The sequence below is a fragment of the Oncorhynchus masou genome, chromosome 29 (assembly GCF_036934945.1).
Source record: "Oncorhynchus masou masou isolate Uvic2021 chromosome 29, UVic_Omas_1.1, whole genome shotgun sequence".
In the NCBI taxonomy this organism is placed as follows: domain Eukaryota; kingdom Metazoa; phylum Chordata; class Actinopteri; order Salmoniformes; family Salmonidae; genus Oncorhynchus; species Oncorhynchus masou.
Window position 1 is genome coordinate 65,249,068 of NC_088240.1, and position 22,474 is coordinate 65,271,541.

The 22,474-nt window shown below is 48.0% G+C and overlaps 1 pseudogene; it reads right to left on the bottom strand.

Moving 5' to 3' along the window:
- LOC135520299 (neural-cadherin-like) overlaps positions 1 to 22,474 on the bottom strand; it is a 146,381-nt pseudogene that overhangs the window by 31,719 nt on the left and 92,188 nt on the right.

Genomic DNA, 22,474 nt, shown 5'->3' on the forward strand with positions numbered 1-22,474 from the left:
TGTAAGTGTGCGGGTGTGTGTTGGGTGAGTGAGTAAGTGTGCGAGTGTGTGTTGGGTGAGTGAGTAAGTGTGCGAGTGTGTGTTGGGTGAGTGAGTAAGTGTGCGAGTGTGTGTTGGGTGAGTGTGTAAGTGTGCGAGTGTGTGTTGGTTGAGTGAGTAAGTGTGCGAGTGTGTGTTGGGTGAGTGAGTAAGTGTGCGAGTGTGTGTTGGGTGAGCGAGTAAGTGTGTGAGTGTGTGTTCGGTGAGTGAGTAAGTGTGTGAGTGTGTGTTGGGTGAGTGTGTAAGTGTGTGAGTGTGTGTTGGGTGAGTGAGTAAGTGTGTGAGTGTGTGTTGGGTGAGTGAGTAAGTGTGTGAGTGTGTGTTGGGTGAGTGAGTAAGTGTGTGAGTGTGTGTTGGGTGGCGGGAAATAGTTCCTGTACTTTTGCCTCCGGCCGCATCCCTAATGATCGGTCTGGCCATATGGTTAACCCCCCCTCCCTTAAGTAAGACTGGTGAGGGGGGCAACTGTGCACATGAGGGGGGTGGAGAGGGGCTCAAGGGCTAAGTGGTTTCATCCTTAGCAAAGCAGGAGCTCCACTGAAGGCCCCAAAATTCTGATTAAGGTTACTAGCATATCCCCACCTCCCACTCCAACCACTCCATGCATTGGACCCCATCCCCTAACCCAATCTGCTTACCATTAAGCTCAACAACCTATATCTGTTTACTGCCAAACCTTCCGCTCAACTCAACTCCAATGTCAACCTCAGAAGAAGAAAAAATTGATCTTGTTAAAGCCCATCCAAAAGTTCTTCATTCGGCACATTTTCCACTTGGGATAGAAACCCGATCCTAAAAGGATGTCTGTCTGCAACAAGAGACACTGAAACTAATCAGGGGCCCCTCTATTCCCCACAGATCTGTTCCCTAATTATTTCAATTCCCCAACTTCCACTGGGAGTGTAATGGGAAAATATTGGGATTTCATGGAAAAGTGCCCTTGATGTGCTTTGAAATGAAATACACAGGGGGATTGGAATTAGGAGAGTGTATATGGGCATCAGACTCAAAAGTAAGGATATTCTAAATTGAAACAGATCTCTCCATGTGTTTGTCTACTTGACTATCTCTGTTGAGGAGGTGCATCCACCGTATGGCGGAACAGTGGTGGCTGGTAAAGAGAGGTCGCAGAGAAACCAATGGAAGTACCTCAGCTGGTAAAGAGAGGTAGCAGAGAAACCAATGGAAGTACCTCAGCTGGTAAAGAGAGGTAGCAGAGAAACCAATGGAAGTACCTCAGCTGGTAAAGAGAGGTCGCAGAGAAACCAATGGAAGTACCTCAGCTGGTAAAGAGAGGTAGCAGAGAAACCAATGGAAGTACCTCAGCTGGTAAAGAGAGGTAGCAGAGAAACCAATGGAAGTACCTCAGCTGATAAAGAGAGGTCACAGAGAAACCAATGGAAGTACCTCAGCTGGTAAAGAGAGGTAGCAGAGAAACCAATGGAAGTACCTCAGCTGGTAAAGAGAGGTCGCAGAGAAACCAATGGAAGTACCTCAGCTGGTAAAGAGAGGTAGCAGAGAAACCAATGGAAGTACCTCAGCTGGTAAAGAGAGGTCGCAGAGAAACCAATGGAAGTACCTCAGCTGGTAAAGAGAGGTAGCAGAGAAACCAATGGAAGTACCTCAGCTGGTAAAGAGAGGTCGCAGAGAAACCAATGGAAGTACCTCAGCTGGTAAAGAGAGGTCGCAGAGAAACCAATGGAAGTACCTCAGCTGGTAAAGAGGGGTAGCAGAGAAACCAATGGAAGTACCTCAGCTGGTAAAGAGAGGTCGCAGAGAAATCAATGGAAGTACCTCAGCTGGTAAAGAGAGGTCGCAGAGAAACCAATGGAAGTACCTCAGCTGGTAAAGAGAGGTCGCAGAGAAACCAATGGAAGTACCTCAGCTGGTAAAGAGAGGTAGCAGAAAAACCAATGGAAGTACCTCAGCTGGTAAAGAGAGGTCGCAGAGAAACCAATGGAAGTACCTCAGCTGGTAAAGAGAGGTCGCAGAGAAACCAATGGAAGTACCTCAGCTGGTAAAGAGAGGTAGCAGAGAAACCAATGGAAGTACCTCAGCTGAAGATTGTAATGGGAGAGTTATGAGATGTGAATTGTCTTGTTACACCACTAGCACGATAAAGGTGTATTGTTGTATGGATATTTTGTGTGTGTGTGTGTGTAATCATTATAATGCTCAATGGTTTGTGGATGTTGACAGGTGGTGAGAGGCTCTAAGAGCAGGGGACCATATATAAACTGGAGGTCAGATTGACTAATCCTATTACGGAAGCACACACACATGCACACCTGGACAAACGACAGTGGGTGTGTGTGTGTGTTGTTGTGTGAGTGTGTGATGATGTGATGAGAGGGCGGATAGACATCAGGGCAGGCAAGCTTCACTGGTCAATGAACACTGAGGTGATTTCACCTGAACTGTTTCACTAAGCTGTGTGTGTATGTATCACAGGGCTGTGGAGTGTGACAGTCAACCACTGATCTATTGGAACACTGTCACCTCCAGCACCAACATGGGACACTGAACTGACTGAAAATGGGACAATAGCACAAGAAAAGAAAACAGATGGGGAGGAAAGGGAAAGACAGAATAATGAGGTAGAGGTAGAGAGAGAGAGAGAGAGAGAGAGAGAGAGAGAGAGACAGAGAGAGACAGAGAGAGATAGAGAGAGAGAGAGAGAGGGAGAGAGCAGTGGAAAGACCAGAGATGAGCCAGGAAAGCTGCAAGAGAGGGAAGGAGAGGAGAGACACATAATGAGCCGATCTGAAATGTGAGAAATGAGACGAGAGGATCTGAGATGAAACACCACGAGATGAGAGACTAGACTACACAGGCAGACATCAACCCTACTTCCACCACCACAAGCATAGCCAGGATTGGCTGAGCTCAAACCTCCCCTCAAGACCTGCCTGCTCAGCAAGGCTAGCGCTTAGCCAGGGATCATGTTTTACAGCTAATCTCCCCGCTAATACAGATCATCTCCCTGCTTGGACACCTGCGTGGGAGGCCAGGGGGAAACAAAATGGCCACCACGGCAGTTTATTCCACTCACTCCTGTCTCTCCGTTGAGAGAGACGTTTTCCCTAATTATAGAGAGGGACACATTGTTGAGATGGCGAATTGGGGTAAAGTCTACAGAGCGGTGGCGGGATAAGCCAGAACATTTGGAAGGGAATTATAGTTGTTGTTTGCGGTAAGTTTGCTATCTTAGCACTTCTTAATTCTGCTTCAGTGTCTTTTTGGGCTGTATACTTTTACAAATCTGCCAAGGGATCAGGCTAGGGGTGTCTGAAGAGGGATAAAAAGCAGAGTCAAGACAGTTGCTAATTCAACTGAACATTGGAAAGGAAAAACAAAAACAAACCCTAAATTCAAGATGGTGGCCCCACTTCTCGTCTTAGACATTTACTAACTCTTTAAATGTAATGTAGCAGCCCATTAAATCAGATGTCATTTCAACACCTGCGTTAGCAGCATGGAAGGTGACATTTCCACCAGAACAACGATCGACATCTACTCCCACAAAGGGTTTACCGTTGTCATTAAGACGGCACACTGTTTTTCTTATTTATTAATTTTCAGAGGAGGAGAGACGAGGGACAAACAAAAACAAAGAGACAAACATCAAATGACTACCTCGGGGGGCCGCATCCATACCTCCCACATTCACCACAGAGATTTGCTAACACGCTCTGACAGAAAATGAGAGGAATAGAGAGAGAGTGACAGAGTGGGAGTCAGAGACGGAGAGAGAAAGACAGAGAGTATTCTTTACATAAATATACCTCCTATACTTTTCTTAATCTCTGTGGAGCCTGTCAAAGCATCAACAGAACATTCAACTTGATATTGACAGGAATTCATAAGCAGGGAGGGAAGTGACAGGGGGAGAGTGTGTGATTCCATTACAGTCGAGAGACAGAGTTGAACAGACAAGTAGGAAAAGCGACACCAGGATCAACACACACTGTACCACTCGAGCCCAAGTCCTCTATGGGTATCGGGCACTTCAACAAAGACATTATGACTACTGGACCCAGAGGACTGTCATTGTGCTTACATTCAATTCTCAATTGTTATGTTCGTGTGTCTTCAGACTTGTATCTGCCAAGGCCTTTGTAAAGATGAAAGATAATCTTCCAAGGGAGTAAACAGTAGAATTATAAACAGTGCTGTCCAAATAACGTTATAACTACGTCCCAGGAAACTAGCACCGATAACTTTACTTATTAACTTATCATTGTGAGCGCTGTTTTTTTTCAACAACAAAAAAGTCTAAAACCAGGTTGAGTGATTGAACCCTCCCCACCCTGAGACCAAGCCCAATGTGCCTCACCTTCATCTTCATCATTGGCCGTCACGGTGATGAGGACGAAGCCCACCTCCTTGTCTTCCTCCACGCTCACCTCGTACACCGATTGGGCGAAAGCCGGAGCGTTGTCGTTGACGTCTGTCACAAGGATCCGTACGTAGGCCGTGTCTGTGTGAACCAAAGAGAGGGATCTTTACTAACAACCAATCCAAACTGAAGCATGGACCTAGAGAGCAACACTAATGTATAGTACTCTGACATCAAATTATATTGGCTTGGTCTATGTGGACCAAAGACATTAAAAAGAGAGTACATTACTCTAAGTATTCCACCTGGCAAGAGAAAACAGAAGCATTAACCATCTAACCTCACAGAACACAGCAGTGTAATACCAAAAGGGGCAAAAGGGAGAATAATGTACATTAGCTAGTCATTTCCATATGAACTCTAGCGGGACCTAGATGGCTTGAACAAACAGTGTATTGGTGGGATGATTGTAGCATCACTATTCTTTTGCTGTACCTCTGTGTTTGAGACATTATTGACCCAAAACCCTGATTAGCCATTAGCTCGTTCCATTAGCGCATCGCTAACGACGTCTTAATGAATGAAGTTCATGCTCTAATAACAGGGATTGAGCCAGCTGGTGTGTGTGTGTGTTTGTGTGTGTTTCTGTGTGTGTTCCTGTTACTGCCTGGTTAGAAAACGACTGATGTGTTATTGACTGGTTAGGTAATGGGTAATGGGGGGGGGGGTTGATGGAGGATACGGTGGGTAAGTGGACAGAGCTACCTATTATGAGAGAGTATGATACTCAGAGATTCCCTGTCTGGACAGGTGTGCCCGTGTATGGACTGCAAACATGTGTGTATGCAGAGGACTGTAGCTATGTGAGATACCCACCAGTGTTGGGCTGGCCCTGCTGTCCAGGCCTGGCTGACTCGGAGCTGTCCTGAGACTGGACCTCTATGAGGTAGGAACCTTTCTGCTCACGGTCAAACGAGGCCCGGGTGTGTATGACCCCAGTGTAGGAGTTAATACTGAAGTACTGAGAGTCTCCACTCTCATCCTTCAAGATCACATAGTTTATCTGTAGACAAAGATCGAAACGCTAATGCAATATCAGGACAAAATTACATACAATATTGTGTTTCTGTTGAATTATTCTAATTTGAAATGGTAAGAAAATCAAGTGATTGTGGGAAATGTAGTCATTCGCAATAGAGTCTGCAGGGGTCCTCACCATTCCATGGAGGCCTGAGTCGAGGTCCGTAGCAGAAACCTGCACCACCGATGTTCCGATCTCTGCCCCCTCTGGAACGGTAGCCTCGTAGGTGGAGGACAGGAAGAAGGGAACGTTGTCGTTTACATCTGGAGAGGGGAGAGACAGGCCAGAGGTCAGGGTCAGGGAGGTGATACAGGCCTTCTATTAAGAGCCTGCTAACAGAGGTCCTACCACACCTATTGTTTTGCCCTCAACAATGCTAATGCTAAGTAGACAAACCCAACTCTTAGGTCACTGTCTCTCCAGGTTTTAAGACTACTCTCTAGATGTACATAAGATTAGGAACATTTGTGATTTCCCTAAACGCCCCAAAAATACAATTATTCACAAAGTCAGACAAGAATACCCTCTTTTCTTCACGCTATTAGAACGAGATATTTGTGTTCCCGCCTCCTTCACAGGCGCATGTGGTATGAGTCATCGCTAAATAATCAGTCATTTTAGCCGCTAGTTTTCTCTGTCGCTAGCTGATTACACCTTCCTCCAACAGGCTTCGAGGGACTACATCTTCCCTGTCATTACCTTTCAATCTCCTCTCTTCCTCCTCTCAGCCTTCCGCCTTCATTAACTGAGCTGGAGATTCAAGTATTTATGTTGTGTTGGAAAGCCCTTCACTGTTCCCTACTGCTCAAGCCTGCTTGCTGTCTTCTCTCTCTCTTTTCCTCATAAAACTCACTTCCAGCAAGATGAAATGGTGTGGCCAAGGTATTGTACATATAATTAAACCCATTTAGCAGACACTTTTATCCAAGGCAATTTACAGTCATGAGTGCATACATTTTACAGGCCCCAGGAATTGAACCCACAACCCTGACAGTACAAGCACCACGCTCTATCAACTGAGCTACGGAGGACCACAGTAGTTTTCATAAGTTGCATGTCTCAGGAGTAAATGTATCCAGCGTTCACACTAGTATACACACTGTTAAAATCTAAGAGTGTACACTATACACACTGTTAAAATCTAAGAGTGTACACTATACACACTGTTAAAATCTAAGAGTGTACACTATACACACTGTTAAAATCTAAGAGTGTTCTCTATACACACTGTTAAAATCTAAGAGTGTACACTATACACACTGTTAAAATCTAAGAGTGTACACTATACACACTGTTAAAATCTAAGAGTGTACACTATACACACTGTTAAAATCTAAGAGTGTACACTATACACACTGTTAAAATCTAAGAGTGTACACTATACACACTGTTAAAATCTAAGAGTGTACACTATACACAGTGTTAAAATGCCTCCTACCTGTAACATTGACGTAGACGGTAGTAAAAGAGGCCAGTGGAACAGCAGCTACGTTCTGCACTCTGACCCTTAGTGTGAAGAAGCGCGTGGTCTCACAGTCCAGAGGTTCCGCAACCAGTATGGTGGCAGAGCCATCAGACCTGTTGGGTTTGATGTAGAAACGGACAGGCATGTTGGTCTCCGGGACCTGACCCTCCTCAAGGTTATAGGTCACTCTAGAGTCACCCAGCGGCGAGGTGGCCTTGATAGTCTGGAGGAGAGGAAACAGGATATGACATCATTAGTGAAAGGATAGGGAGGTGGACATATATGCAAGTGTATATGCATGTCTGAACAGAGTGAATGAGTGCGTGTGTGTGTGTTCATATGAATGTCTTAACAGAGTGAGTGTGTTCTTTTGTCTGTGCAGGTTCATTTGAGTACCAGTGTGTGTTCCTGAAGTACAACACAGAAAACTAGGAGGAACCTGCTTGGGCTGTAATGTCCCATAGATTTTGTTTTATTTATCTTGGAGGTGAATTACTGAAAAAGAGCCAATGACTAACAAAAGGAGTTGGCTTTGGCCAAAGCTCCCTAAAGATCATTTGCATTATTAGAGAGCGGACCCATTTAAAATCAGCACAGCCATCTCCCTACTGCTGACATCTCCCTACTGCTGACATCTCCCTACTGCTGACATCTCCCTACTGCTGACATCTCCCTACTTCTGACAGCTCCCTACTGCTGACATCTCCCTTCTGCTGACATCTCCCTACTGCTGACATCTCCCTTCTGCTGACATCTCCCTACTGCTGACATCTCCCTACTGCTGACATCTCCCTACTGCTGCCATCTCCCTACTGCTGACATCTCCCTACTGCTGACATCTCCCTACTGCTGACATCTCCCTACTGCTGACATCTCCCTACTTCTGACAGCTCCCTACTGCTGACATCTCCCTTCTGCTGACATCTCCCTTCTGCTGACATCTCCCTACTGCTGACATCTCCCTACTGCTGACATCTCCCTACTGCTGACATCTCCCTGCTGCTGACATCTCCCTGCTGCTGACATCTCCCTACTGCTGACATCTCCCTACTGCTGCCATCTCCCTACTGCTGCCATCTCCCTACTGCTGACATCTCCCTACTGCTGACATCTCCCTACTGCTGACATCTCCCTACTGCTGACATCTCCCTACTGCTGACATCTCCCTTCTGCTGACATCTCCCTACTGCTGACATCTCCCTACTGCTGACATCTCCCTACTGCTGACATCTCCCTACTGCTGACATCTCCCTACTGCTGACTCCACTTCAGGAATACATTGGTGACTTTCCAAGTCTGATCCATCAAAGTTCCTATTGAACTGATATTGCAAATGTATGGAGACACTTTCCACTGGAAAATCAGCTCCAGACTATCCGGTTCTAAATGAAGGCTGCAGGGTTTTCACAACGCTCCCACTCTCTCTTTTCCAGGAACCGTGGCAGAGAAAACCAAAGTGACAGGAAATGATACGGGGAAGTATATCGCTGCCGCGCATACCTGGGTACAGAGGGGGTCCATCAATGGGATTTCACAGACATGGTGTCACGCTTATTGATGGCCCCCCTTCCTGTTTATACCAGTATGGAGGTCAGGTGTGAGAATGTTTTCTTTCCTTTCTGTATGAAACATATGGGGCGGTTGGAAGGACGTGATCCTACACTCACCGGGACAACAGGCAGGATTCTCATTGTTCTGAGGACTCCATTATGGGTCACAGCTGCACGCTGTCTGGCACCAAATCATTTGTTACTTCAAGGGTTCCGCCAAACGAACTCCATAAATGAGAGCATTTATTAAATAGACGACACTATGAAGTAAGCACACCATTTCAAGCATAGTATGTTTAAGTGTGTTCAAGAATTCATAGTTGTAGCTCTTGTCCAAACATGTCAAAATAATGGTGTAAACCATCTATGGGCAAAGATACTAGCGAACCATGAGAACGTTTTAAGAGGGGTGTTATTCGGGAATCTACTGTGTGTGCCTGACTGTGAATGTGTGTGTGAGTAGGTGAATGTGTGTGTTGGTGTGTGTGCTCACATGCAGTGCCCTACAGCAAAAGGGTCTGACCTATAAAAGCAGGAAGCAGGTGGAGCTTTTAAGACCCATGTTCTCTTTGCCACTTGTCCTGTCACAATGCTGTGTGTGTGTGTGTGTGTGTGTGTGTGTGTGTGTGTATATGTGTGTGTATGTATCTGTGTGTGTGCACTTGAGTGCGGTGTGTGTGTGTGTGCGTGTGTGTACAGTACACTAGAGCTTTTAAGGCCCATGTTGTCCTTTCCCTGCCACACAGCCACAGAGTCACAACCTTGACAGGGAAGGATTACATTAACCATGGCCGAATGAACCTCACTTCACCACTCATTCTGCTTAGATCCAGCAGAGATCCCACACACACACATATGCCCGCACGCACACACACACACGCACGCACGCACGCACGCACGCACGCACACACACACACACACACACACACACACACACACACACACACACACACACACACACACACACACACACACACACACACACACACACACACACACTCTTCAAATTCACCATATCTACACTACTGGAGATTCTGAGATTCTTTAAACGTCCAGTATTCTGACATGGCTGTCTACTTTTGCAAATCGTCCATTTCGGATGCATAAGAATGAAAGATTACAGCAGAGAGTGCTGTAGTGGAATGGTAGCCTTTGAGTCCAAGTTTGGCAAACAAAAGGCATTCAATCTTCTCATTGACTGACTGGAGTGTAACCAGGCACTGTTCTTGGACTCCAAACAACAATGGAAAATTTGAAAATCAAAATGGCACCGGATAGATTTGACATTTTTGCGTGATTATCTGGACATGCAAGACTGAACCACTGTCTGAGTGAGTCACTGTCTGAAAAAACTATCCTGGAAGTCAGGTTGAAAACTAACAGCACAACAAAAACAAAATCATATTTCTATCTGTTGAACAACACCAAAACCCATTCTTACCCATTATGAAATTGCAATAACATAAGAGGAAAAGCATTGGAAGGGAGAACATTGAAAGTAGCATTGTTGTATTGTATGTCCATGACTCACTATACTTGGTTAGAGATAAAGAGATAGAAAGAGAGAGTCAGGGAGAACAGACTTTCCTTTCTGACTCAGTGGAAGAGCTCTCTCTCTCTCTCTCTCTCTCTCTCTCTCTCTCTCTCTCTCTCTCTCTCTCCGGGAGCCAGCTAGTGCGTTAGCAAGACCCCAGAGGTGCCCCTGTGGACCCCCAACTTCCCACCTACCTCAGCTTCTCGCAAAAAAATATTTCACTTTTATGCTTCAAAAGCCTTGTTGTGTTGAAATATTCATGCCAGCATGAGTTTAGCTTCAATAATTGATTTTGATTATCTGCTGAGAAAATACAAAACTTGTCCAACCTCTTGTATTCCACCTTATTAAAGACCCCTCACGCACCGGGCCTCCCCTCCCCAGTTTACATGGGCGAGCCCTGGAACAGGAGCATGATGGGAATGATACCCTATTATCTCGCCGGCGTGCTAAAGAACAAGGCCCCTTAATTACTTCCTCAAGGTTGCAATTACCGCGTTTGGAAATTTGCTAATTATTGTTCCTTGAGATAATTCCACAATGAGAGGCTCGATATTTAAATGTTTAATTAGGGAGACGGATAGATAGATAGATAGATAGATAGATAGATAGATAGATAGATATATAGATAGATAGATAGATAGATAGATAGATAGATAGATAGATAGATAGATGGAGGAGGGAGGCGAGAGGGAGAAAAAAGAGATAGTTGGATAGATGAACAGAGGCACTCGGTAACACAACAAGGCAGCTCAGGGATGCTAATGAATGCATTATACTGTTTAACAAGCCTAATTTGTATTTAGAGTTCTAAGAATGAATTACTGTGAAGGCTCCCAAAGCACAGAACCGATTTTAACAGTCAGTTGCTCCACACCAGGGAGTAAATACTGTACTTAGAGTGGAACTAGAGAGCGATAGAGAGAGAGAGGGAAAAAAACTGTGTAATTGTTGTGAAGTGCTTTGTTGTTCAAGTTATATTAGTACAGAGAGACATTGTACAGTGTGAGAGGAAGAGAAAGAGAGAGGGAGAGAAAGAGAGAGGGAGAGTGAAGATAAAGAGAGTTTGTAAATGAAAAGAGAGAGAGCAGAAGAAAAAAAGAGAGAAAGTGAACAAGTTCTCTGGCTAATAACGATTCTCCACTAACGGTTGGAAGTGTTGAAAGTTTTCTCCATTAAAAGGCCAGCGACTACCATGGTAACTCCTGGCAGCTGTTATCTTGAAAGCTTTTTATAAAAGGCAATATTATCTGTCTAGCCAATCAGAGGCTGCCGTTAACCACCATTAGTAAACCTATTGAGCCCACCACACTACAGAGACTATAGTGGACCATGACACCAACTTATGGAGCTTCCTGAAAGAGTTTGGAAGAGGGAGGGAGAGAGACAGAGGAGAGATGAGAGGAAAGATCAAAATAAAGAAGCAGAGAGAAATCAATGAGGGAAAGGGCTGAGAATAGAAGAGCACAACCCTTTCATACAGGGCTCAGTGATCTCTAGGGAAAGTGGTGTGCGTTCGTCTATTAGCGAAGACATGCAGGGCCCGGTTGGGACTGGCCTTTGGCACATGCACAGTCACTGCACAAGTCACAGAGGAGACAGTAACATGTGGCCATCAATAAAGTTGTCATGAATGGTACCAACTAGGCCATAATGCATCCATGAACAACATTATAAAGGGCTCATAAGCTTGACCATAAGAAAGCTTGACCATAAGATGTTAACATGCAGCCAACATTTACTAGAATCATCTTCCATATTTTCATGTTCATTAGAAAGCGCTCATCTGAATTCAATAAGTCAACAACTGACAAGAAGCTCCATTTCTCGCATATCAGTTCAGGGGTGCCGAGCAAGTCCTCTCAATGGCACAATGCACCAAGCCTAAAGCTGAGGTGGGAACAGACATAGCTCTAATGAGAAATCATGTCATTACACATCAATGGTGTCTGGGGTGGGGGGGGGGAGATCAGAGATGTAGCCTAGCTCAGCCTGGCCTAGCGTAGCATTAGCTACACTGCTGTCAAACATGTTTTGGTGTAGAGAAAGAGTTGTGTTTGTGTTCAGTCGTCTACCTTTCACCTGCTGCATATTCCTTGTGTATTGCAGTGGGTGACTTCTAGTATGTATGTGTGCTTAGCACATCAGAGAATTGTGTCAGATCTATCTTTGACAGGCTGCACCCCCCAATGAATAAGCCCAGGGTATGTAAACAACGCGGCACTCTCCTCCTGCTCCATCACTCCACTTCAAAAAGAGATGGACCCCAAAAACAACCCCCACACATCCTCAACAACAATAAAGAGGCCTGAGGAGGAAAGTGCGTTGACAGCGCTGATGAGACAAAAGCAACCATCCTACTGGCTCTCCACAGGAGAAGGGCCTCATTGATATGGAGATTTCTCCCTGCATCCGTGTCTCTCATCCCTGGCAACAACGTAATTAACAGATCATATTAGCCCTGCTAAATTTAAAACAACAATTTAAATAGCCGCAATAATGCCCTCAGTGGAAGAACAAACCAACAAGGAGGAGAGGAAGGGGGTGGAGTTGGGAAGAGAAAGAGTTTTGGCCATCGACCAACTGGTTCCAGAGAGGGGTTCAAGAGAGACATGGAGGGACAGAGAGAAAAAGAGAGAGATAAGGAGAGAAAGACTGAGAGGGAGACCTGAAGGTCATCTGGCTATCGACAAACAGGTTCCAGAGAGAGAAACTGTGAAAGAGAAAGAATGAGAGAACGTGACATAAGCCTTCCCTATTTTCCAATTCCACGGAACAACCGCTTTGAGGGAGACGTCTGTATTAATGTTTTTGACTTTGAGCCTCTAGTGGATTAGTGGCATTCATTTTCTACTCTCTCTCTCTCTCTCTCTCTCTCTCTCTCTCTCTCTCTCTCTCTCTCTCTCTCTCTCGCTCTCTCTCTCTCGCTCTTTCTGTCCCTCTCTCTCTCCCTCTCTCTCTCTCTCTCTCTCTTTCTGTCCCTCTCTCTCTCTCGCTCTTTCTGTCCCTCTCTCTCTCCCGCACTCTCTCTCTCTCGCTCTCTCTCTTTCTGTCCCTCTCTCTCTCTCTCTCTATCTCTCTCTCTCTTTCTGTCCCGCTCTCTCTCCTGCACTCTCTCTCTCTCTCTCTCTCTCGCTCTTTCTGTCCCTCTCTCTCTCCCGCAATCTCTCTCTCACTCTCTCTCTCTCTCTGTCTCTCTCTCTCGCTCTTTCTGTCCCTCTCTCTCTGTGTCTCTCGCTCTTTCTGTCCCTCTCTCTCTCTCCCTTACTCTCTCCATCTCTTTTTCTCCCAGTGAAGCTGTGAGGAACGAGAGCTGAGCTGTCAGGAGATGAATACAGTAATTAAGCGTCTCCCTCTGTTGCGCAGTCCGAGGCAATAAGAGACCATTGTAGAGTCTTAACAGGGTGTATAATTTTATCTCCTTCCCTCTCCTCGCTCCCTTTGTGTCCCGTGTCAACGCTGACACAGATACCGGGTGGCTCGATGCGTTTCTGCCATCTCCTGCCATAGAGGGATCAATTCTAATTCGGTGTTGTCAAAAAAAGGGGCCTGGGAGCATATTTAAAAACAGGTTATCAAAAACGACAAGCGAAGCAAAGCGAGTGAATGAACATGATTTTGGCAAAAGTAGCGTCAATACGTCCCCCCGCCTTCTCCTTTTCAAAAACTGACTCACTACTATTAAAGGAAACACTATCCGGGGAAATCTTCTAACATTACATTTAACATTTGTAGCATACTTTTGAATCGTGTGCAAAATGAAGACGGGCATGGATGGCAGCAGGGGTAAGATGGAAGAGGAGAAGCACTGGGAGGGAGGCGGCGGGGGTAAGATGGAAGAGGAGAAGCACTGGGAGGGAGGCGGCGGGGGTAAGATGGAAGAGGAGAAGCACTGGGAGGGAGGCGGCGGGGGGTAAGATGGAAGAGGAGAAGCACTTGGAGGGAGGCGGCGGGGGTAAGATGGAAGAGGAGAAGCACTGGGAGGGAGGCGGCGGGGGTAAGATGGAAGAGGAGAAGCACTGGGAGGGAGGCGGCGGGGGTAAGATGGAAGAGGAGAAGCACTGGGAGGGAGGGAAGAGGAGAAGCGGCGGGGGGGGTAAGATGGAAGAGGAGAAGCACTGGGAGGGGAGGCGGCGGGGGTAAGATGGAAGAGGAGAAGCACTGGGAGGGAGGCGGCGGGGTAAGATGGAAGAGGAGAAGCACTGGGAGGGAGGCGGCGGGGGGTAAAGATGGAAGAGGAGAAGCACTGGGAAGGAGGCGGCGGGGGGTAAGATGGAAGAGGAGAAGCACTGGGAGGGAGGCGGCGGGGGTAAGATGGAAGAGGAGAAGCACTGGGAGGGAGGCGGCGGGGGTAAGATGGGAGAGGAGAAGCACTGGGAGGGAGGGAGGCGGCAGGGAAGAGGAGAAGCTAAAGATGGAAGAGGAGAAGCACTGGGAGGGAGGCGGCGGGGGTAAGATGGAAGAGGAGAAGCACTGGGAGGGAGGCGGCAGGGGTAAGATGGAAGAGGAGAAGCACTGGGAGGGAGGCGGCGGGGTAAGATGGAAGAGGAGAAGCTCTGGGAGGAGGCGGCGGGCTAAAGATGGAAGAGGAGAAGCACTGGGAGGGAGGCGGCAGGGGTAAGATGGAAGAGGGGAGAAGCACTGGGAGGGAGAAGCACTGGGAGGGAGGCGGGGGGGTAAGATGGGAGTGGAGAAGCACTGGGAGGGAGGCGGCGGGCTAAAGATGGAAGAGGAGAAGCACTGGGAGGGAGGCGGCGGGGGTAAGATGGAAGAGGAGAAGCACTGGGAGGGAGGCGGCGGGGGTAAGATGGAAGAGGAGAAGCACTGGGAGGGAGGCGGCGGGGGTAAGATGGAAGAGGAGAAGCACTGGGAGGGAGGCGGCGGGGGTAAGATGGAAGAGGAGAAGCACTGGGAGGGAGGCGGCGGGGGTAAGATGGAAGAGGAGAAGCACTGGGAGGGAGGCGGCGGGGGTAAGATGGAAGAGGAGAAGCACTGGGAGGGAGGCGGCGGGGGTAAGATGGAAGATGAGAAGCACTGGGAGGGAGGCGGCGGGGGTAAGATGGAAGAGGAGAAGCACTGGGAGGGAGGCGGCGGGGGTAAGATGGAAGAGGAGAAGCACTGGGAGGGAGGCGGCGGGGGTAAAGTGTGATGTTTCAGTTTTGTCAGGTGAACTGTAGCAGGGTTGTGTACTCGCCTTGGCAGAAATGTTTCGAAGTACCCTGCTAAACATGCTGATGGTCGGGGAAAGTGAGGTGCATTTTATACTACCGCTCCTCAAGGCTCTATTTCCTGATGAACAGGATGGGAATAGTCTCAGAAGAACTACTTTCCCCTCCGACAGGGAGTAAGGTCCTAGAGATGTTGATGCCAGTCTGTCTGGAGGCACTAATAGGAGCCTAGTCACCACTATCTTGGCAAGCTGCTGGTGGGGTGGGAAACTCCTTTTGGGGGGTCTTTATTATCTTGGTCAGTTGGAAAGAGATTAGGCTATCATGTTGGAACATTCCCCCAAGTTGCAGTTGGTAGAGCATTGAACCATCTCTACCACAGCTGCTACTACCAGAAACCTATGTATGGTTGTGGTTGACCTTATATCATAGTGTCAGTTGACACCATGTCTCCTGGTTAAGGAAAAGGTCACTATGAGGTCCACTCACCACTATCTTGGCGTCGCGAACGATGTTCTCGGACACAGTGACCCAGTACTCTAGCTGCTCCCACTGGGGAGGCTGGTTGTGCACGTTGGTGATGATGATCGTCAGCTCCACAGAGCTGCTCCTGTTGCCCCCGTCTGTGGCCACGATCTGCTGGCTGATCCTCGACGTCTGACGGCAAATAGAAGAGAGAAAGGAGGGGCGACACGGAGGTTAAACATGGAAATCATATGGAGATGAACAAAACCCAGGGTTGAAACCCCTCTTGGAAGCACCTCTGTCACATCTTAAATGTACCTTCATGTGCAAATGAATGGAAGCAGTCTCCATCAGTTTGTTCCAACCCACTAAGTAACAGATCAGATGCAGTATATTTACAAACTTATCCACTTGGTCAGTGTCATGACCTTCCAGTGACATCCTCCTCTAAACCACAACCTTCCTACTGTCTACAGAAGACTGCTCTGATGTCATTCATCCTTACATCACGCCAGAGATACAGACGGAGAGACAGAACGAGAAACAGAGAGAGGGAGAGTGAGAAAGAGAGAAATGAGAGAGGAGATATTCCAACTGACATGGAGGTATTCAGATAAATGATTCTCTGCGAGGGGAGTGTGAAAGCTTGGTTAAACAGATCATTGATACGGAGAAGAGAGATCCGAGAGAAAGGGGTGACATTTAAAGTGGAGGAATATTTTGCATTATTTACATGGGACATTAACTGGGAGACTTCACAAGTCTATTGTTTGGAGGGTGACGATGGGGTCACTCTCTCCACATCTTGATTTGACTTTGGGAGGTTGTTGGACTTGGAGAACAAAGGGAGGGGCTTTTCTATGACGCACACATGCACACAAGCTAATACACACACAAATCCAGGCACATGTCAATATATGCATAATATACAGACATCCAGTCATGAACACAGTGGCAGGGAGAAATAGGGACAAAGGAGGGTGGGGAATGAAGAGAGTAGGGAAAAGGAGACAGAAAGGGAATGAGAGCCGGTTGTGGTTGTCTCTGTCCTGACAGGGTGGATAACTCTACCTGACGTGTGCTAGGTCTCTGCTGAGCAATGGTCTCTGACACACACACACACACACACACACACACACACACACACACACACACACACACACACACACACACACACACACACACACACACACACACACACACACACACACACACACACACACACACACACACACACACAGAAAGGAAGGAAGAAGGAAACCAACAGGTCCATCACTATAACCCCCGACCCCGCCCCCAAACCTCAGCGCTCCTGTCAAACCTCATCTGTGTCAACTCAAAATGGAGACCAGACTTAAGAGCTAAAAGGTGTCGGATGTGAATCAGGCATGAATATTTCACTAGCTGGTACGGGTCACCTAGAACCTAACCTCAAGCCTCCCACCTTCCCCACTCTATCTTACCCTCTCCCCTCTCTCCCTTTTTCCTTCTCAGCTGTGGCTGAGAGAAAGAGAGAGAGAGAGAGAGAGAGAGAGAGAGAGAGAGAGAGAGAGAGAGAGATTCTAACAATACAAGATCTACAATGGAAACATAGCTCTACCCGACATATATCACAGTTGATATCCAGCTTATGGTCAAATTTACCAGAGATACTATCGATTCCGTACATACACTCTTACAGAGGATTTCTGTGAATACTGACAAACAATCGAGCTAGTAAACTGTAATGACTTACCAAACCAAAAACAAGAATACATGCAGAGAATACAGAGAGAGAGACCAGGAAACAAGAGAGTACATAGAGAGAGACCAGGAAACAAGAGAGTACAGAGAGAGAGACCAGGAAGGAAACAAGAGAATACAGAGAGAGAGACCAGGAAACAAGAGAGTACAGAGAGAGAGAGAGACCAGGAAACAAGAGAATACAGTGAGAGAGACCAGTAAACAAGCGAATACAGAGAGAGAGACCAGGAAACAAGAGAGTACAGAGAGAGAGACCAGGAAACAAGAGAATACAGAGAGAGAGACCAGGAAACAAGAGAATACAGAGAGAGAGAGACCAGGAAACAAGAGAATACAGAGAGAGATACCAGGAAACATGAGAATACAGAGAGAGAGAACAGGAAACAAGCGAATACAGAGAGAGAGACCAGGAAACAAGAGAATACAGAGAGAGAGAGACCAGGAAACAAGAGAATACAGAGAGAAAGACCAGTAAACAAGAGAATACAGAGAGAGAGACCAGGAAACAAGAGAGATGCGGAAGAAAAGCTAAGCAATAGAAAGAGAGGTCAGCGCCTAGCCAACAAAGCCCAAACCCTACAAATATAATGTTACTGCAGGGTGTCAACTCCCCTCTGAGACAGACAAATGTCGGAAATAAACGTGCACGCACACACGCACGCACGCATCCACACACACACATAAATATATTTATGCATGTGTGAATATAATGCTTCCTCAGGGTAAGATACATAGTGCTATATATACACATATAGAGAGACAGGGGCATTGTTGTTATTCCAGACCTTGCCATGTTTAATATGCATCCACAGTGGGAGGTAGAAAGGGTGTGCAGCAGTCTCAGTGGATGATATCAGGCCAGTGGGAAGGATCGGTGTACACACACACTGGGAGGGAGGGAGTGAAGGGGGTGCTGTACACACACACTGGGAGGGAGGGAGTGAAGGGGGTGCTGTACACACATACTGGGAGGGAGTGAAGGGGGTGCTGTACAAACACACTGGGTGGGAGGGAGTGAAGGGGGTGCTGTACACACACACTGGGAGGGAGGGAGTGAAGGGGGTGCTGTACACACACACTGGGAGGGAGAAGTGAAGGGGGTGCTGTACACACACGCTGGGAGGGAGTGAAGGGGGTGCTGTACACACACACTGGGAGGGTGGGAGTGAAGGGGGTGCTGTACACACACACTGGGAGGGAGGGAGTGAAGGGGGTGCTGTACACACATACTGGGAGGGAGTGAAGGGGGTGCTGTACACACACACTGGGAGGGAGGGAGTGAAGGGGGTTCTGTACACACACGCTGGGAGGGAGGGAGTGAAGGGAGTGCTGTACACACACACTGGGTGGGAGGGAAGGGGGTGCTGTACACACACACTGGGAGGGAGTGAAGGGGGTGCTGTACACACACACTGGGAGGGAGGGAGTGAAGGGGGTGCTGTACACACATACTCGGAGGAAGTGAAGGGGGTGCTGTACACACACACTGGGAGGGAGGGAGTAAAGGGGGTGCTGTACACACACACTGGGAGGGAGGGAGTGAAGGGGGTGCTGTACACACACACTGGGAGGGAGGGAGTGAAGGGGGTGCTGTACACACATACTGGGAGGGAGTGAAGGGGGTGCTGTACAAACACACTGGGTGGGAGGGAGTGAAGGGGTGCTGTACACACACACTGGGAGGGAGGGAGTGAAGGGGTGCTGTACACACACACTGGGAGGGAGAAGTGAAGGGGTGCTGTACACACACGCTGGGAGGGAGGGAGTGAAGGGGTGCTGTACACACATACTGGGAGGGAGTGAAGGGGGTGCTGTACACACACACTGGGAGGGTGGGAGTGAAGGGGGTGCTGTACACACACACTGGGAGGGAGGGAGTGAAGGGGGTGCTGTACACACATACTCGGAGGAAGTGAAGGGGGTGCTGTACACACACACTGGGAGGGAGGGAGTAAAGGGGGTGCTGTACACACACACTGGGTGGGAGGGAAGGGGGTGCTGTACACACACACTGGGAGGGAGGGAGTGAAGGGGGTTCTGTACACACACGCTGGGAGGGAGGGAGTGAAGGGAGTGCTGTACACACACACTGGGTGGGAGGGAAGGGGGTGCTGTACACACACACTGGGAGGGGAGTGAAGGGGTGCTGTACACACACACTGGGAGGGAGGGAGTGAAGGGGTGCTGTACACACATACTCGGACCAGAAATAAATGGAAGTGAAGGGGGTGCTGTACACACACGCTGGGAGGGAGGGAGTAAAGGGGGTGCTGTACACACACACTGGGAGGGAGGGAGTGAAGGGGGTGCTGTACACACACACTGGGAGGGAGGGAGTGAAGGGGTGCTGTACACACACTGGGAGGGAGGGAAGGGGGTGCTGTACACACACACACTGGGAGGGAGGGAGTGAAGGGGGTGCTGTACACCCACACTGGGAGGGAGGGAAACAAGGGGTGCTGTACACACACACTGCGAGGGAGGGAGTGAAGGGGGTGCTGTACACACACACTGGGAGGGGGGGAGTGAAGGGGGTGCTGTACACACACACTGGGAGGGAGGGAGTGAAGGGGGTGCTGTACACGCACACTGGGAGGGAGCACAAGGGGGCTGTACACACACTGGGAGGGAGGGAGCACAGGGGGTGCTGTACACACACTGGGAGGGAGGGAGCACAGGGGGTGCTGTACACACACACTGGGAGGGAGGGAGGGAAGGGGTTGTGCTGTACACACACACTGGGAGGGATGGAAGAGGTTGTGCTGTACACACACACTGCGAGGGAGGGAGGGAGGAAAGGGGTGCTGTACACACACACTGGGAGGGAGGGAGTGAAGGGGGTGCTGTACACACACTGGAAGGGAGGGAGCACAGGGGGTGCTGTACACACACTGGGAGGGAGCACAGGGGGTGCTGTACACACACTGGGAGGGAGGGAGCACAGGGGGTGCTGTACACAAACACATGGGGGAGTGCAGGAGGAGGCTGTAAAACACCTGTACTGGACCTGCGGGTTAAGGATTCCCCTGTTTCAACAGGCAGCCTGCAGTGCATAAAGAAGAGGTACTGGGGGAGAAGGTAGGAGAAGACACACACACCGAACACACACACACCGAACACACACACACACACACCGAACACACACACACCGAACACACACATACCGAACACACACACACCGAACACACACACACACCGGACACACACACACCGAACACACACACACCGAACACACACACACATGCACAGGAATTGCCCCCTAATGGTGTATTGTAGTAGGTGTGTGTGGCTGTGCCCCCACCTGTGAGATGGGGTGGTTGACGTACACCCAGCCTGTGCTGGGGTTGATGTGTGGTAGGCCGGCATTTCAGTTGACGGGACAGAAATAAATGCGTGTGTCCTAGAAACATTTCTCCAGAGACCAGTCATCATCGTGTGCTGCTGCTCGCAGGAAGCTAGTCCCCACCGGCGTGTCCTCGCGCAGGAAGTCTGCCACACGAAGGGTTAACACATCAACATCACCGCCGACAACGAACAACATCAATAAGAGCAATAACAACAGCAGCGCTGGTGGAAGTTTCCGGCTGAAATCAACTTATTTCAGTCACAGAGACCAGAAATAAATGCGTGTGTCCGAGAAACATTTCAGTCACCGAGACCAGAAATAAATGCGTGTGTCCGAGAAACATTTCAGTCACAGAGACCAGAAATAAATGCGTGTGTCCATTTCAGAAACATTTCAGAAACATCAGTCACAGAGACCAGAAATAAATGCGTGTGTCCTAGAAACATTTCAGTCACAGAGACCATAAATAAATGCGTGTGTCCTAGAAACATTTCAGTCACAGAGACCAGAAATAAATGCGTGTGTCCTAGAAACATTTCAGTCACAGAGACCAGAAATAAATGCGTGTGTCCTAGAAACATTTCAGTCACAGAGACCAGAAATAAATGCGTGTGTCCTAGAAACATTTCAGTCACAGAGACCAGAAATAAATGCGTGTGTCCTAGAAACATTTCAGTCACAGAGACCAGAAATAAATGCGTGTGTCCTAGAAACATTTCAGTCACAGAGACCAGAAATAAATGCGTGTGTCCTAGAAACATTTCAGTCACAGAGACCAGAAATAAATGTCACAGTGTGTCCTAGAAACATTTCAGTCACAGAGACCAGAAATAAATGCGTGTGTCCTAGAAACATTTCAGTCACAGAGACCAGAAATAAATGCGTGTGTCCTAGAAACATTTCAGTCACAGAGACCAGAAATAAATGCGTGTGTCCTAGAAACATTTCAGTCACAGAGACCAGAAATAAATGCGTGTGTCCTAGAAACATTTCAGTCACAGAGACCAGAAATAAATGCGTGTGTCCTAGAAACATTTCAGTCACAGAGACCAGAAATAAATGCGTGTGTCCTAGAAACATTTCAGTCACAGAGACCAGAAATAAATGCGTGTGTCCTAGAAACATGTCAGTCTCCCATTTAAATAGTTAATAAGCCACTCCAACAGTCTTGTTCTAATGTGATAAAAGGGATTCTGACATGGGGCTTATCAACACACATGGTAAACAAACACAGTCTCCAGGGAGGGCAGGGAGGCGGCAGCGTTGTCATCAGTCTTAAAAGCTTTCCAGGATTACCTGTGATTTAATATATACATCAGCTAAGTCTTACCTTTCACAATATTGCTTTACCTTGAAAACTGTTAAGACATAACACAGAAGCCACAAGGCAGTGACATTGGACTGGGATAGGAGGACATTGGGTCCTTGAGCTGCTGGACATTGCTGAGCAAGCACAGTTTTGACTTGACCTTTGACCTTACACTAAACTTGGCAGAACAAGGTGAGGGAGGGAACCCTCACACGAGTGGACAAATCCCTGGTACCCGGGCCTTAAATATGATTTTATGGGGGAACAGGTTGAACTCATTTCCTCTGTTGCTTTTTAGAATGGAATAACATTTGAATTCCTGGTGGAATATCGAGCCAAGGGCTTAGTAAGCACTTGTTGGAAGGGTGTGGAGGAGGGGAGATGGAAGCTTGGATAAGGGGACAGTCCCTTTGTGTCTATGGCAGGGCAACCCTT